Genomic DNA, 16788 nt, shown 5'->3' with positions numbered 1-16788 from the left:
GATGAATATCTACTTTATAAATGATCACTAGTATGTAACTAAGAGTGAATGATTGCATTGAATCAGCCATAGTTAGCTGGTTGTATAGTCTAGGACATTTGACTCTTCCCTAGTTAACCATTAGCCTCTCATTTCTGTCTACACATCATCTTGAGTTCTTCCCATCTCTCAATTCAAAATCCAATCAGTCTCTTTTTTTCCCCTAAATTTGTCTCCTAAATAAATCCTTAACCCACTCTTTTTGTCTTCATCCCCAACACCACCCAGTCTCCTGCCCTCGTCCTATCTCTGCACCATCTTGTTGCCGTGGTCTCTAAACTAGACTCCCTGCTTCTTGTCTTCACTTCTCAGTCCGTCTTCCCTGCTGCATACAAATCTGAACACACATATAAATGCTTTGCTAAAAGCCTACTTTTGCTCCCTAGTAACCTAAAGAATGAAGTTCTAGTCAATTGTTCTGACATAAAGGACCCCCATGACCTGCTCCTTGCCAATGCAGCCCCATCTCCTGTGGCTGTTTCCTTCTTACTTAGTTTTAGTAACAAATAGTAAATTACATTTAGTTGTCCATATATGTCATCTATTTCATCCTTCTATGCCTATGTTTGTGTGGTTTCCTCAGTCTAGAATGCTCAGCCCACATTTCTGTTCCCACCAGACTAACTACTCACCTTTTGGGACTCGCATTGTGCATGTCAGATGGGACTCTTCCCTCCGATCCTGGTTTGGGGTGGGCCTTTCCTTTCTGCTCTCATAGACCCTAACTACTGCATGGAACCATATGCTAATATCATGCTATTTTAAATTTACATTTATAAATCTCTCTTCCCAACTAAGTAGTGTTCCTCAAAGGCAGAAGTTCTATCATATTTAGCTCCATAGTCCAATTTCTAGAATAAACTTCAGCATATAGTAGCTATGATCAATATGCATTTGCTAAGTTTTCACATGGGTTACAGTAGGCATTTACCAAGAGAGAAGACCAGAGTCATTTCTGAGCATGACCTTGGAAGACATCTTCAGGGCAGGCATTAAAGGCTTTCTTATCTGACTACACAGTTGCTCTATGGCAGTCCTTCCCTAGGTGGAGCCCCATGGGCAGGGCTCTCTCAACACACAGGGCCCAGACTGGCTGCTCCCCTCCTCTCAGCTACCTTGCCTAAGAGGTAGAGAAACGAAAGGAAATATGGGAATGGGAAGCTGTCAAAGAAGGCTAAGGAGATGTGACACCTCATCTCAAAAAATGAGTAGAGTTAGTCTGGTGGGAACAGAAAGGTGGGCTGAGCATTCTAGACTGAGGAAACCACACAAACATAGGCATAGAAGGATGAAATAGATGACCTATGTGGACAACTAAATGTAATTTACTATTTGTTACTAAAACTAAGTAAGAAGGAAACAGTGACAGGAGATGGGGCTGCATTGGCAAAGACAGCACCCTAAAGAATTTTAATGTGGCTTTGTTTTCAACCTGGATACTTTTTAGGAGGTACTTTTAAGAATTTAAAGAGCCTGGTGCCATGGTCCTTATGCCAGACTATGTCTCAGTGAAATGTGGGGGAAGCCAGTCAGTCTAGATTGTTACAGAACTACTGTGTTACCCAGCGTGTCCCAAAGCTCTTAAATATGTAGCAAAACAATGACTCATGACACCCTTTTCCAGCCTAAAACAAGCTGGTATTCCAGCCATGACAGTTCATAAAGACAGTTACTTTTGATCTGGAAGGAAATACAGGTGAAGACTAATCTGGTGTCTGGGGGTGAATGGAAAGAGGATATGAAGTTTAATCATTGCTGCCCAATCCCACTGATTGTCCCTGTGGTTCCATTAGCCATGCACTGAGAGAAAAGGCAGTAGAGCAGTCTCCCCTTATCTTCAGTTTCACTTTCCGCGGTTTTAAGTAACCCCCAGACAACTGTGGTCCAAAAATATTAAATGGAAAATTCCAGAAGTAAACAGTTCATAAATTTTAAATTTTGCGCCATTCTGAGTAGTATGACAAAATCTCACACTGCCCCTCTCCCTCCTCCCTTTGTCCAGTGTGCCCATTCTGTATATGCTACCTCTGCCTGCCCACTGGTCACTTAGTAGCAATTTGGGTTATCAGATCAGTTATTGCAGAGAGAGAGAGAGAGAGAGAGAGAGAGGGAGAGTCCACATTTGCATGACTTTTATTACCGTATATCACTAAAATGGTACCATTTTATTATTAATTATAACTGTTAATCTCTTACTGTGCCTAATTTATAAGCTGAACTTTATCGTACGTATGCATGTACAGGAAAAAACAGTAATATACATGCTGCATAATAAGATATACATTAGATAATATAATAATAGGATTCCTACTTTCCACAGTTTCAGGCATCCACTAGGAAGTGGGATTGAAACCTATTTCCTGTGGGTAAGGGGGACAAATGTTTGAGTCTGAATGCCCTTGGATGGAAGCCCAGGGCTCCATATAAGGTTTCAATTGCCTCATCACTCAGCCAGACCCATGTGACTTTAGTGTTGGAAGTGTTCTTCCGAGTATTCTAGGAAGTGTAGGTCACCTTTTTCCCTCATGCATATATTTTTAGCTAAGAAAACTTTGAGGTCTCTCAGACATAGATAATTGTAAGATACTAGAAGCATGGAGTTAGATCTCATGTTTTTAATAAGTATATTAAAAAGCATTATATAGTAGAAAAATTCTAGACTCAGAATCAGACACAAAAATATTTAAATATTAATGCCACATATTAACCGTGGAGTCTTACATGAGTTACATAATCTCTTAGAGCCTCTGGCTACCCAAATGTAAAAAGTGGGTGGATGATAGCTACCCAGCAGGATGATTTATGGAATAAATGAAGGCAAGGACGTGAGTAGGCCTAACATTGTAATTAGCACACACATAGGAATTACATTTATTTTTTTTTCATTTTCATTGTTAGTGACCAAGATCTTCAGTTTCTATTTCTTCTCTGAAGTAACTAGGCTTTTTTCCTCCTTTCACTCCATTCTGAAGCTGCGGTTCCAGCACCAACACTGGCTGTTTGTAATAGAAGCAGAGGGATGACTGAACCATCCAGAAGAAAAATAGGGAGGCTCCTTGAGTGGGAACATGACAGAGGACTTGGCTGACTGACTAATTCAGAGCATCGATCTTCATGGGTCCAGAGACAGACACTGAATTCTAAGCCTGACTGAGGCTCTGAGTCCTTATGAGGTGTTAAGGAATTTATTTCATTTCTGATGAAGAGTCACCATAATGCTAGGAATAGCTGAGTCATCTCTGCCAAAGTCATGTATTTATACATTATGGTTACACAGCATAAATTTTTTTAAAAAAACTGACTTTCTACCAAGGAAGGGACTTAACTTGGGGTCCGTGATACATAGCTAGCCTGTGAAGTCCCAGGAATAGTGCTCACACTCTGGTAGATAATGTGAGTGTCAATATTTTATGGGGAAAAGATCCACAGCTGTTATTAGATTTCTGGTGGGATCTCTGACCAAAAAGAAGAGCCACTCCTATGTGTAAAAGACCTTATTTGTTACAGCTAGAGAGACCATTTTCATGCATGTGTTTTTCCTGGAATTCTAAAACATACACCCTATTGAAAACAGGATTGGAGCCATGTGTTTTTTCTAGGAACTATACTGTCTTCTAATGGGGTTTTTACTACATTTGTTTCTCAACAGAATTTAGACATTCCAAGTTTTACTTTGTGCATGAAACATGCTTAAGTTTATAATAGTCTTCTAACTTTCCACATCACTCTCTCATATTTCCTAAATCAAGTACTCATTTGTTATCTCAAATGATAAGTTCATTTAGCATAAGGGACCAGGTCTTGGAGTATTATCACATACAGTGGCCAGGTTGCCTACCAGCCTTGAATCTGCACGACTTACACATAAAACCTCTTTATATTGGAGATCACTCTTAAGCAGATGGGATACAGTGAGCTGTTTCAAGCAAGACCTACCACTGGGTACAGCTGAGCGGCACAGGGTGCACCATAATGGTGGGGTGCATTCTGCTGGCAGTTGATGGCTGAGTATTTGGAATGAGGGAGACGAACACTGTCACCACTGATAAAATTAAAACTGGCATTCAGAGACAGAAATGGTTTCTTTTTCCCTTGCCTTTTGGTTGTGTGGCTGAACCTATTCTATCGAACGTGAGTCCTAAAAGGCCTAGAGGGTTGTCCTATAACCCCTCTACTAGGAGACAACCTGTGACAAAGATGGGTGGTCAATCTCTTCAATATTTCCAGAGGTAAAACCTACTCAATAGTTAGGACTTGGTGGCATAGAAAATACTTCATTCCTACATACCAACTACTGACTTAGTTCTTGATATTGCTTTCTATTTTCCTGAATATAAGATTCTTTTTTCTATAATAATGCTAGCAAGAGGATGAAGTAGACCATGTAGGGAAGGTATTCCCAGGAGTGCTGGGAGAGGAGACTAAGGAACGAACCAGGAGAAGAACCAGCTGGAGAGCTCTGAGGAATTTGAGCAAGCGCATGGTCAGAGTGCTGTGTGCACCACCCACACTCCCCTCAGCCACTCAGCAAATGTGTGTGTATGGGTCAGGAGCACAGGCCCTGGGTTCCAACAAACACAAATATGACCCCTGACCCATCACTCACTATCCATTCTGTGCTGGCAAACTCTAGGCATTCTCTGAGAAGTCCCTTCCTCATCTGTAAAGTGGAAAGATCATACCCACATCACAGTGTGGTGCTGTGAGTTTTAATGAGATAATGCATGAAAAGTCCATAGCAGGCACTGAGTAGATGCTAGCTTAAAGCTGGCTTATCTTACTCCACAGAATTTAATTTTCTGAGATAAAAGTTATAGTTTTAACATATACATATATATAAAATGTAATATGTATTAGATTTGAAAACATAAAAAGTGAGGTTTTAGCCCTGGCCAAGCAATTTGAAAAATTTTTCCTGGGATCCATTTTATAGTCCAATTCAATTTCTAGAAAATATTGGTTATCACAAGCCTTTGATTTTGCTAAGCACATATATGCATGATTTCTTTTGTTTTCATAGCAGTCCTATGAAATAAGATCCACTTAATGGAAGAGAATACTGAGGCTGAGAGAGATACAGATTTATCCACAGTAACACAGGCAGCAAGTGGCAGCAAGTTAATTATGTGGGATTAGAGCTCCTGGCTACAGATAAATAATAATGAGAGATATGGCCTCTCCGTGTAGGCATCGGAAGATACAGCTAGTTCACTTCCAAAGAGCCAAGTTCCCTTTCCATAGTGCAGAGCTGTTGCTGGGAAGTGGCTTCATAGCCAGGGACTTCATTTTCCAGCATCCGTTAAAACTAGGTGAAGCCATATGGTATATAAGTCAATGGTATATGAGCAAAACTCTGTCTCTTCCTAGGTGAGGTGGTAAAGTTTTCAAGGTGACTTCCTCATGCTTTTATTCACCCTCCATGGCAATTTTAGAGGCCATGTCTTGAAGTTGACAGCTTCCTGAGGTGAAAGTACCCTGGGTGAATAGATTGGATATATATAAGAAAGAGCACAAACAACACTGTGGAGAAGAAGGAAAAAGAGGAGTCAAGGTACTTTTTAGGTTCTTGAATGGACCATCTTAGGAGATAATGGCACCATTTTACTTGTAGAGGGAGCCCCTGGGAAAGGAGCTAACTTGGAAGTTCAGTTTCAGATTACCCTTTCCTCAGGTGACCAATTGTCATTATTTTTGTGGAGTGTTGAAAATTAAGCAAGATTTCATAGAATCTTAGAGTTAATATTATCCAACAGGAAGATATTAGAAAATATACTCTTAATTGGTTTGCAAGGGAAAATTGATTTTTTTTCCTTTTTTATATTAATCAGGGAAGAGAGAAACTTTACTATTTGCACTGGATTAGATCTTTACTTTTATATGATATATACTGCTATACTTCACTGCTTTCAACTCTCAGTTAAAATGACAATAATTATACCAATAAATAATATCACTTTTTGCATGGGTAGCATTTATTTATCATCATGTGAAGCAGATTTTTATGGTGGAAAGCTGAATTCTTGAGACATCAAATGTTCTAGCTAGACATCTAGTATAGCGAGACTGTGATTGGGGGCTGAACACAAACATAACAGAACTCTATGCGGAGTTTGAGTTCAGGACTCATAGGAGTTTAAACAGAAGGTTTTTAGTTTGAATCTCAATTAGGATTGTCAGAATTGTTGTATTTACATATGATCACAAACGCTAAACTCTTAGTTTGAATCTCAGTTAAGATTGTCAAAACTGATGTATTTATATACTATCACAAACGCGAAACTCTTGGTCAGAGAGACTCAGGTATTCAGCTGTTTTAGTAAATTAAATATACTACTTAGACTTTCTATACAGAACCTAACTCAAATAATGGTTTTCAAATAATTACTACAGCATAATACTTATAACACTAAACCAATATTCAATATGTTGTCTTTTGATGATCTAGAAAAGGCAAGTTATTTATAGAGCACATCATAGTGACCATTACAAAAATTAATTTTTATTGGAACTTTCTGGTACTAGGTAATAAATATTGCTGATAGGGGAAGAAAGTTTTTAGATGATGTTCCTTACCTGTTCCATTATTTTCAGTGACCTCCCAGTGCACTTAAAATCTAAAGTCCTTAACTTGACCTTCAAGAATTTGTACAGTCTGGCCCCTGACATTCTTATCTCACATCATTCTTTATCTCAGATACCACACAATTATGCATGTGCATTAATCAGTAGATAAGGAGGAGCTTAAGTGTGTGATAGTTGCCTGACTTAAGAGAGGTGTTGCAGGGGTTTTGTAACTGATTTCTGATCTCACGTAATTCAAGGGCAATATTAGATATCGTATCTTCTGACAGTGATCCCAAATACTCAGGAATTTGCTTACTCTACACACTGAATGAAAGGCTTGGATTATATCCCTGCCCAATACTGTGATGTTGATGAAGAGAACACTGACCAGTGACAGGAAAAGTTGACATCTGAGCATGCTAGAAAAATATGAGGACTTAGAGTCATAGAACCATTAGTAGAGTAACAAACATGAATTTAAATGTTTGAAATATAAGATATTCAAAGAAAGGGAATAATAATGTGACCATATAGCCTAAGAAGATGATTGAAGGGATGGATGGCTTAGTAAACCTGCAAGCCTACCAATGTTTTTTTTCCAAGAGGGCTGAGTTTTTATTTTCTACCTCCAAAATGAATAGACTAAAGAAGAGCAGATTTTCATTGCAACTTGATAGATTTGTATTATCTAACAGGAATAATTTCATGACAATGAACTTTGTTACCTATTGGAATTTATGGTCAAAGGATAGATGGGTGGGTGGGTGGATAGGTGGCCAGATGGAGAGGTAGACAGATGGAGAAAAGGTAAATGAATTGATGGATGATCATAATCATTACTATAAATTTTGCAAACAGGGTCAATTCACGTGCATCCCAGAAACTTTTAAGGCCTCTCAAAAGAACGTAGAGCTAAATTCTTTATTTAGTTACCCTTTAACCTTTATTTTATGTATGTTTATCTGATAACATTTTTCAAAAATTATCTCTATGTCTATATGTTTTTAACTTTAACCATTTCCATTTCCTTTTGGAAGGATATTTCACGATTCCTACTAGATAAATTTGGCTAATAACCTGTGGTGTGCTGGGTCAACTGTGCCAATCAAATCTCCTTTCCCCTGCCTCCTACTCTGCTCCCATGTAGCAGATTAGAATTAAACCAAAACAATTCTATGCAGGACATGTTCCAGCTTTCTTGTTTAATCCACCTTTGAAGAATTTAACTGACAGCACTAACAGGTACACCTAGTGACAATTTAGTTGCTTCTTTCTGGATGATACATAAAAAGGCAAGGGCATACAAAAAGCATTTCTGTTACAGTTTGCTTTCTTTTAGATTTATTTTCTTGTTGAAAATGGAATGTTTTGAAAATGAGATTTAGAGAATTAAGATTCAGTTGAATATTTGGGTTTATGTCTGGAAACTGGATTTCATCTGAGCAGGATCATTAACTTTGGTTCTGTGTGCATGTCACTGTCAGGCTGGGGAGGGTCTCGCGATGAGAGAAGAGAATCCATCCATGTGGAAAGAGAATGACAGAGGGAAAGAAAGGATGAGAGAGAAACCGCTCTACAGAACAGTTCTCCTTAACAGGTCCAGTTAATTTCACTGGTGTTTGAAGGGTTGTTCTCCAAACAAGGTGATATGTCTTTCCACCAGGTGGGAGCTGGAAGCTCCAAATTCTATATACTAACCCAAGGATAATAGAAGTAACCCAAGTACAATAGAATAGATTTACTTTCAAATCATGCTGGGAAGACCCTCTGATTACAGTTTGTAATAGACTTGTACACAGTAAAGGCTTAATCAATGCTGTATTTTCCTGCTATGGGACATAGTTTTATTTCTTACTGTGAGTCTTTTAATCCCTATTTATCTTTAATGATAAAAGGTAGTAAATTATATTTCTTGAGATCAAGTTTGGTTTTGTTATTATTATACTATAACCAAGAAAAGCTTGAGATTTTGGAATTGTGATTATTTTCTAATTTTGATGTATTTTTGTTTCTGAAAGAACAGCTATGGAGATGCTGTAAGTGCTAAAACCAGGCATGTAGTTATTCTTATGTACTTAGTTGAAATAACTGATTTCTAGTTGCTTTATAAATCAAAACTACACAAAAAAGAAATCTGTATAAAGTGATGTGTAATATATTTCACATGTTATTTAGCTGTGATTTAAACTTTACAAAACTTTTTATGATGCATACCTGAAAAAACTGAGGTTCAGGGAGGTTGAATAACTTGCCCCAAGAGATGGTGAAGATGAGATTTGAAGCAGTCCTGTCCTACAGAGCTCAGGCTCCTTTCTTTGTGACTACATCTGCTTCCCGTGGGTCCTGTTCCTGCACTTAAAGCTTAATAACTTTTGTCTGCTTAAAATTCTTCCTACTTCCTCCAGCTCCTTCATTACATGGACATTGGCATAGCAAACACTAAGTCCTTTTTGTGACAAACCTGTTCTGTGACCATCTTTAACATTTTCTTCCATGTTACCAAAAGATTAAATATTTCTTTTTTAGAAAAGTCATTACTGTTTTTAGTCCTTAAAGGTCATAATTGCCTTCTAGCAAGTTCCATTTTAGTGGACTAACATGAACTTCCATATATCGAATGTGAACTTCAAAGTGCTCTCAGCATCAGGCTGCTGTGCAATTTGGTACTGATGGAGTGTGCCACTAAGATGCTCTTTTTTCCCAATAGGCTTAGCTCAGAATGTTGGGGTAGCATCTTGTAAAGACGCTTTGTTCTTGCTAGGTATGAAGATCCCCTGGATTATTTTTAAGTCACATAAAAGTGAAGATAAAACATTCAGACCAAAGACTGCATACCTGCCAATTTTAAACAATTTGATTAGAACTACAAATATGTAGAGCGACCAGGAAACATTTGTTGAGTGACTACCATGTTCCAAGTATAGCTAGACACTGAACTCAACTTTTCATATTTCCTGGTACTCACCTTGATTCAGTATCTTCCATATCTTAGGCAATAGTCTAAAAATTGTGAATATCATTAAAAAATTATGGGAGGGACTGGCCTTCATCCTAACTGGTCTTACATCTTTCTGTAAGATTCTATAACAAAGAATCTCAATTAAATTTTAGTACCTATATTTAAAACTTAGAGGAAGAGCTGATATGCAAAGTATCATGATCTTTTCTGACAGAAATACATTGAACACCATAATGAATAGATATTGCCCATCTAGAGTTGCAGTCAGTATGCACATTATGTCCAGGACAATTAAATTTGCCTGTTTTTTGTTTCCGAGACCAAATGTTTGGCCTGGGTTCTTGCAGAAAGTAAGTAATTCCATTATATGTGATTCAACTTGGAGTAACCCTCCAAGCTGATGAAGATTCAAACAAAAAATTTATATTTATTACAGAAATAATTCTTTTAGCAAACATGTTTGAGTCTTTTTATGTTAGTTGGGTAGCATTAAAAGATTTAAATATGCAAAATATAGTCTGAGTTTGATGTACATGCAGCCTAATTTTTCTGAAAATGTCTCCTAATTTTAAAAAAATCAAGGGTTTTTTTGCATGTATATTTGTTTGTCATTAATAAGAGGTCAAAATGAATGATGATGAGTAATAGGAAGATATTCCAAAGCCATGAAGGGCATGGACTCCGGAGTCAGGCAGAGGGACTTGGAGGAGTGGTCGGCCAGTTACCACCTGTGTGACGGGGCACCAGTTACTTCTCATGCCCCACAGTAGGTATGCACTCAATACAGTAATAGCTCCCACCTTACAAGATTGTGTTGGGCTAAAGAACATAACATATGTTTTAAAACAGTGTAAGTGTACTTAATACATTTACATCTACTCGTTTTTATTTGTAATATGTGTTTTGTGCTAAACCAGGCTTTTCAATGTGCCACTGTGTACATTCTTCACCTGAAAACATGGTGGGGTCACAGCACACCCCTCACCCTGGGTCCCTGGCCTAATACCTATGCATTCAAATAGGTCTGTCCTCTGTAGTTTGGGGCTCCTTCTTCCTTAGTAATTCTGTTTACAGAAATGAATATAAAAAACCTCAACATCAATGGAATATAGATTGCAGACATCAGGAAAAGTCATTCATTTTTTTGTTTTAATTGGCTTTTTAAAAAATTGCTAAATAAACACTGATGTATCCACTGTGTACCAGGCATTGTCCTGGGTACTGTGAGAATCAGCATGAACACCCTGTAAGAAGTTGCTTAGCTTGGAGCCAAACAAACCTGACTCAGACTCTTGGTCTCATCAGTTGTTTATTTAGTCACATTGGAAGAGGAATTTAAGCATTTTGCATCTGTTTGTTAACCCACAAAATAGGGGATAGTAATACCTTCCGGGCTTGTTGAATGAATTAATTTGTATAAAGTGCTCAGCATCGTGCTTGGCATATATGAGGCACTCAGTGACCAAGCCCTGACTTCCCCATGTTCCTAGGAATTACAGAGAAAGAAACTAAGCCTGTCCCTCCAACACTCATGCCCTGTGAGGACATGAATCTAACATAGAAAAGTAACACAATACCTCATAGATTCTCTATTAATTTTGCTGCAAATGACAACCAGCAGAAGGTCAAATTGGGATTTGATCCCAGCTCTTTGGATTTCAAAGAAGGCCATGCATTCTGCTCCCTTCTACGTGTCCACAGACTCTGTTTCTTTTTTTCCTTCCCCACTCCCTTTCATCTTCCCCCCCTCCTATCACAGAAGCATCTGGCTTGAACTAGTCTGTGTCTTTTTTCGTGCGTGTGGTAAAATAAACATAACATAAAATTTCCTATTTGGGCCATTTTAAAGTGCAATTTTGTGGTATTTAGTACATTTTCAATGTTATGCAACCATCACTATTACCTAGTTCCACAACTTTTTGTCACCTTTGTACCTACCTGTTAAGCATCCACTCCCCATGTCCCCTCCACCCTGCCCCTGGCAACCTCTAATGTGCTTTCTGTATCAATGAAATATTCTGCTTTGGATATTTTGTATAAATAAAATCATACCGACTGTGCCTTTTTATACTTGGCTTCTTTCACTTAGCATAATGTTTTCAAGCTTTATTCATGTCATAGTATATATCAATTCTCCAGTCCTTTTTATGGCTGAATGATATTCTATGGTGTGGGTATTTGACATTTGTTTATCCATTTATCAGTTGATGGAGAATGATTTGCTTTATATTTAGAAAAAATTTAAACTAAATGATTGGGCATACCTTCATTAGTTTGACTACATGTATAATAAATGGAACCTAAAGGCTCTTGCAGGAATCTAACATCTGTTTGTCTAAATCCAGTATCTACGACGGCAGTTCTGGATGCATAAGGAAGAAGTTCTCAGGTCCACAGCTTGGGACAGAGTCCTTCTAGTCCCAGATCATCAAAACAATAACACTTTTTGTACCCTTTTCCGCTCTCTGTTTTGATATTGGCGAGGGAAAAGTCACTTCATTTCTCAAAAACACTGTTTTTCCCTCCCATGTTTGTTAAAAAATAGTTGACAAAAGATTCACGACCCAGCCCAGGAAATATTACACTGTAGAAAGTGATTTTACATTTTTCATGGAGTTCTAGGGTTATAAATGAATCGTTTGATGCAGTGTGTTTTTTAAGCTTATCAAGTTATCATAGTGTCTTAAATTTGTTATTCTGTAAGGTCTTTGACTGTGCTTTTTTTCAAAGACTTTCTTTGAATTTTTAAAATAAACTCTCAAAAGACATATGCACACTTCCTCATTCATTTTAACACAGTTGGTGTGATTATTTATTTTTTTAAAATATATTTTATTGATTATGCCAGTTGTCCCTTTCCCCCCTTCATTCCCCTTCACCCTGCACACCCCCTCCCCCACCATTCTCCCCCTTTAATTTGTGTCCATGTGTCACAAGTTCACAGGTTCTTTGGATTCTTTATTTCCCATACTATTCTTGCCCTCCCTCCTGCCTATTTTCTACCTACCGTCTATGCTACTTATTCTCTGTACCTCCTCCCCCTTCTCCTCCTCCCACTCCCCTGTTGCTAACCCTCCATGTGATCTCCATTTCTATGGTTCTGCTCCTGATCTAGCTGTCCACTTAGTTTGCTTTTGTTTTAGGTGTGGTTGTTAATAACTGAGTTTGCTATCCTTTCACTGTTCATATCTTTTTTTCTTCTTTTTCTTAGATAAGTCCCTTTAACATTTCATATAATAAGGGCTTGGTGATGATGAATTCCTTGAATTTGACCTTATCTGAGAAGCACGTTATCTGCTCTTCCATTCTAAATGAAAGCTTTGCTGTATAGAGCAATCTTGGATGTAGGTCTTTGCCTTTCATGACTTGGAATACTTCTTTCTAGCCCCTTCTTGCCTGTAGGTTTCTTATGAGAAATCAGCTGACAAATCAAACTTCAACTGATCTAATGGGAACTAGATGGGAACTGCCCTGATGGGAACTCCTTTGTAGGTAACTGGTCTGATGGGAACTCCTTTGTAGGTAACTGTCTCCTTTTCTCTTGCTGCTTTTAAGATTCTCTCCTTATCTTTCATCTTGGCTAAGGTAATTATGGTGTGCCTTGGTGTGTTCCTCCATGGGTCCCACTTTTTGGGGACTCTCTGAGCTTCCTGGACTTCCTGGAAGTCTATTTCCTTTGCCAGACTGGGGAAGTTCTCCTTTATTATTTGTTCAAATAAGTTTTCCACTTGTTCTTCCTCTTCCCCTTCTGGTACCCCTATAATTCGGATGTTGGAATGTTTAAAGGTGTCCTGGAGGTTCCTAAGCATCTCCTCATTTTTTTGAATTCTTGTTTCTTTATTCTTTTCTGTTTGGTTATTTTTTTTCTTCCTTCTGGTCCACTGGATTGATTTGAGTCCCAGTTTCATTCCCATCACTATTGATTCCCTGTGCATTTTGCTTCATTTCACTTATTATAGCCTTCATTTTTTCATCTAATTTGTGACTAAAATCAACCAGTTCTGTGAGCATCCTGATGACCAGTGTTTTGAACTGTGCATCTGATAGGTTGGCTATCTCTTGGTCGCTTAGAAGTATTGTCTCTGAGGCTTGGAGCTGTTCTTCTTCTTGAGCCATAATGTTTTGGTCTGTTTGCGCCTATTATGTATGAGGGGTGGAGCCTTAGGTGTTCACCAGGGTGAGGCAACCCAGGTCTCTGGGTTGTGATGCTGTATGTGGGGGCAGGGTCCGAGAGGGAGAAAGGGCGTTTGTTCAGCTCTCTCTCAGATTTTGGTCCCCTCTGCTGCTTCCCACAAGCAAATTGGGCCCTTCTGGTACAGGTTCCCAGGTGTGTGGGCCTGTGCACCCTTCAGGACCCTGTCAGTCTCTCCAACGAACTCTCTGTGAGCCTGGGAGCCTCTCCTGGCACCTCAACCCCCGAAAGTTTTTCCAGTTGGTGCTTTTAAGCTTTAATTCCCGTGGCTGGGGCCCTGTTTTGCGTGGTCTTACTGCTCGCTCCTTTGCCTGGTTTACCTGCGTGTGCCTGTGTGACCGCAGTCAGCCAGCCACCTTGCACCGTCACTGGGTCTGACCATTGCCACCCCGCCTGGGGATCTGCCAACCACCACCTGCGTGCCTGGATCAGTCCAGCCACTTTTTCCTGCCGTGACCCTGCTCCACCAGCCGCCAACTCCGCCCCTCTTACCAGTCCTGCTGGATGGTTCTTTGTTGTGGGACTTCTGTACAGTTCAATTTTCTGTCTGTTTTGGCTGCGTTTTTGTTACTAAATCTTTGTTGTCTTTAAACTTGGTTGTGCGAGGAGATACAGTGTTTCCACCTATGCCTCCATCTTGGCTCAGGTATGATTATTTCTTCCTTCATTTTCTCAAAGAGCTGCTGAAATATGAATGACTTTTACATTTTATACTTTGTTTGCTTTTGTCTTTCATGGGTTTTTTTTTTCTGCTTTCCTAAACTTCCCATATCTTTTCCATTTTTTAAGGGGGAAAGTTTTCAATGATTTTTTTAATTCAATAATTGGCTTTGTTTTGATTTTCTGGAATGTCACATCTTTGGTGCATCCCTGTGTACATTCCCCGTATAGCTGTATTCTGTGCACAGAAAACATGACTTTCAATGAAAATAAAGCTATGGATTAGCATAGCATTTTGTGAGCATGTGTAAATTCTTTGATCCTTTTTACTGGCTGATTTGTTATAGAATGAGAGATCAAAATGCAAAATGAATGAAACTTGTATTCAGCTCCACAATTAGAAATGATCCTGAGAATGAACTCTGTATCTCCTAGATCCTGATCCAGGACACTTTTCACTGGAAAATGGACAATTCGTGATGTTCATGACTTAGTTCCTATTGGCTATTGTCCAAATTGGTGGTCAAAAACAGGACAGTCTATGGAAAACTACTGTTGCCTGCTCTGTTACTAATTTAATGCAAGAATTACTGGAATCCGTGTGTATTTTCTGATCTGTTTAGTAGGGCATGCTATTTCTTAATCATAATAAAGTTATAGAAAGTAAAGTAATATGAAAACATACTATAATAATAGAATTTGTTTTATGGCCCCATAAAAACCAGTAGCAATTGGTGAATATGGCATTCATTGTGAAGCCAAAGCTAAATTGGGAGCATAGAGAAACCAATTAAGAGACTCAAAACCCAAGGAAAATTAAAGGAAAAAATGATGATTATAACTGATATTTTTGTCCCTATAAGGAGATAAGGCAATTAGAAATGAGAGGGAAGAAAGTTTTTAACCATCAAAGTTAAAAATGATGGGAGGGAAGGTGTTCCTAAATATTATGGGTGAGTAGCTTTTCAAATGTCAGTAACTTTATTTTTCTAAAAACTCCTCCTGTGAAGAGAAATGAAAAATAGTTTATATGTGGGAGGTTTTTTTAAACAAACATTGACATTTTAAAGACCTAAATGTTTTATATAAAATGAGTATGAAAGTACAAAATCAGACAGAACAGAGGTATTTTGGAGATTATATTTGAGTAGTACCCTGAAAGCCAAATAATGAATGACTCAGATAATCTGAGCAGTTCAGGCTGACTCACATGTTTTGGAAGAAGGTGTCATCAAATCACTCATTCGGTCAATGTTTTCCCCTTTGTTCCACCTGATAGTGCCAAACGAATCCTGAAACTCAGTTACTTTTCCAATCCAATTTGTCAAAAAGACTTTACACATCACCAGGAAAAAAAACTAAGGTTTTGAATATATAGGCATTTAGCATGTTTGAATAATGCTCATTAACATAAGAAACATAAGTCACAAAAGTAACCATGGAATGTGCTGGAAATGGGAATCTCAAACAAAGCCCTTCTTATCCTTAAGAATGGCAAAATCGAGATTGGGCCTGTTTTCCCTGGATGGAAGAAAGGAGTCTTCGTACCCCAACACTGCCTGAACAACGCTTCCTGGAAGATATTTCAAATGAATAAATCAAATACTTGTATTAGTATTAGGTGTAGGGGACATACAAATGTAGGAACCTTGACCTCTGCCATAAGAAGGCTGACAGCCTATCAGGGAAGCTGATACAGGAAATAGTAAGTGGAACAGTTTGGTCTATTATAATACATATAAGAGCAACATTTGGGGGAAGCACAGAATCATCCATTTCTTACACCATTAGGACTGAGACATCCTCTCTGAGGAGGTGACATTTGGCCAGGCCTTGAAGGTTGAATTAAAATTCTGAACAGCAACAAAATAGGAAAAGCACTTCAACCAGAGGTAAGGAAAAGGAAGAAGGGGATGCTAGAGTAGAGATGTTGGGGTAATCCAAAGAATGGCTAACAATTCAGTCTAACCACAGAACTGAGGAAACAGAAAAAGAGGAGATGGGAATATGGGATACCACGATGTGTCAGGTCCGTGTAGCTCCCTTGGTATGGTTTACATAGTTGGTGTCTTGGAATTACCTGTCTCAAGAATGAGACTAACCCGGAAATCACTATTCTTCTACATTTGTGATTTGGTCTCTTGGCAGGACCAATTAGGGTAATGAATAATAACATTCTAAGAAAAGCTTGCAATCTTTTCTATACCATGCTCTGATCTCCCTTTCATTCTTTTACATACTTAAGTTGCTTATGGTGCTGGGCACTTATAGTGCTGAATCTTTGATAGACATCTGTTGAAAAAAACAATAGTAAATCATATGCATGCACTCACGGGTACATGTACATTCAACTGAAGGAACTTTCACTGCTTTT

The 16788-nt window shown here is 38.5% G+C and overlaps 1 protein-coding gene across 20 annotated transcripts in view; it reads left to right on the top strand.

Moving 5' to 3' along the window:
• SGIP1 (SH3GL interacting endocytic adaptor 1) overlaps positions 1 to 16788 on the top strand; it is a 198642-nt gene that overhangs the window by 67382 nt on the left and 114472 nt on the right. The gene's annotated exons all lie outside the window — the stretch shown is intronic.

The sequence above is a fragment of the Sturnira hondurensis genome, unplaced genomic scaffold (genome assembly GCF_014824575.4).
Source record: "Sturnira hondurensis isolate 20B ecotype Veracruz unplaced genomic scaffold, ASM1482457v3 Scaffold0000648, whole genome shotgun sequence".
NCBI lineage: Eukaryota > Metazoa > Chordata > Mammalia > Chiroptera > Phyllostomidae > Sturnira > Sturnira hondurensis.
The sequence above is the reverse complement of the archived record's forward strand: the minus strand, read 5'-3'. Positions and strand labels throughout refer to the sequence as shown.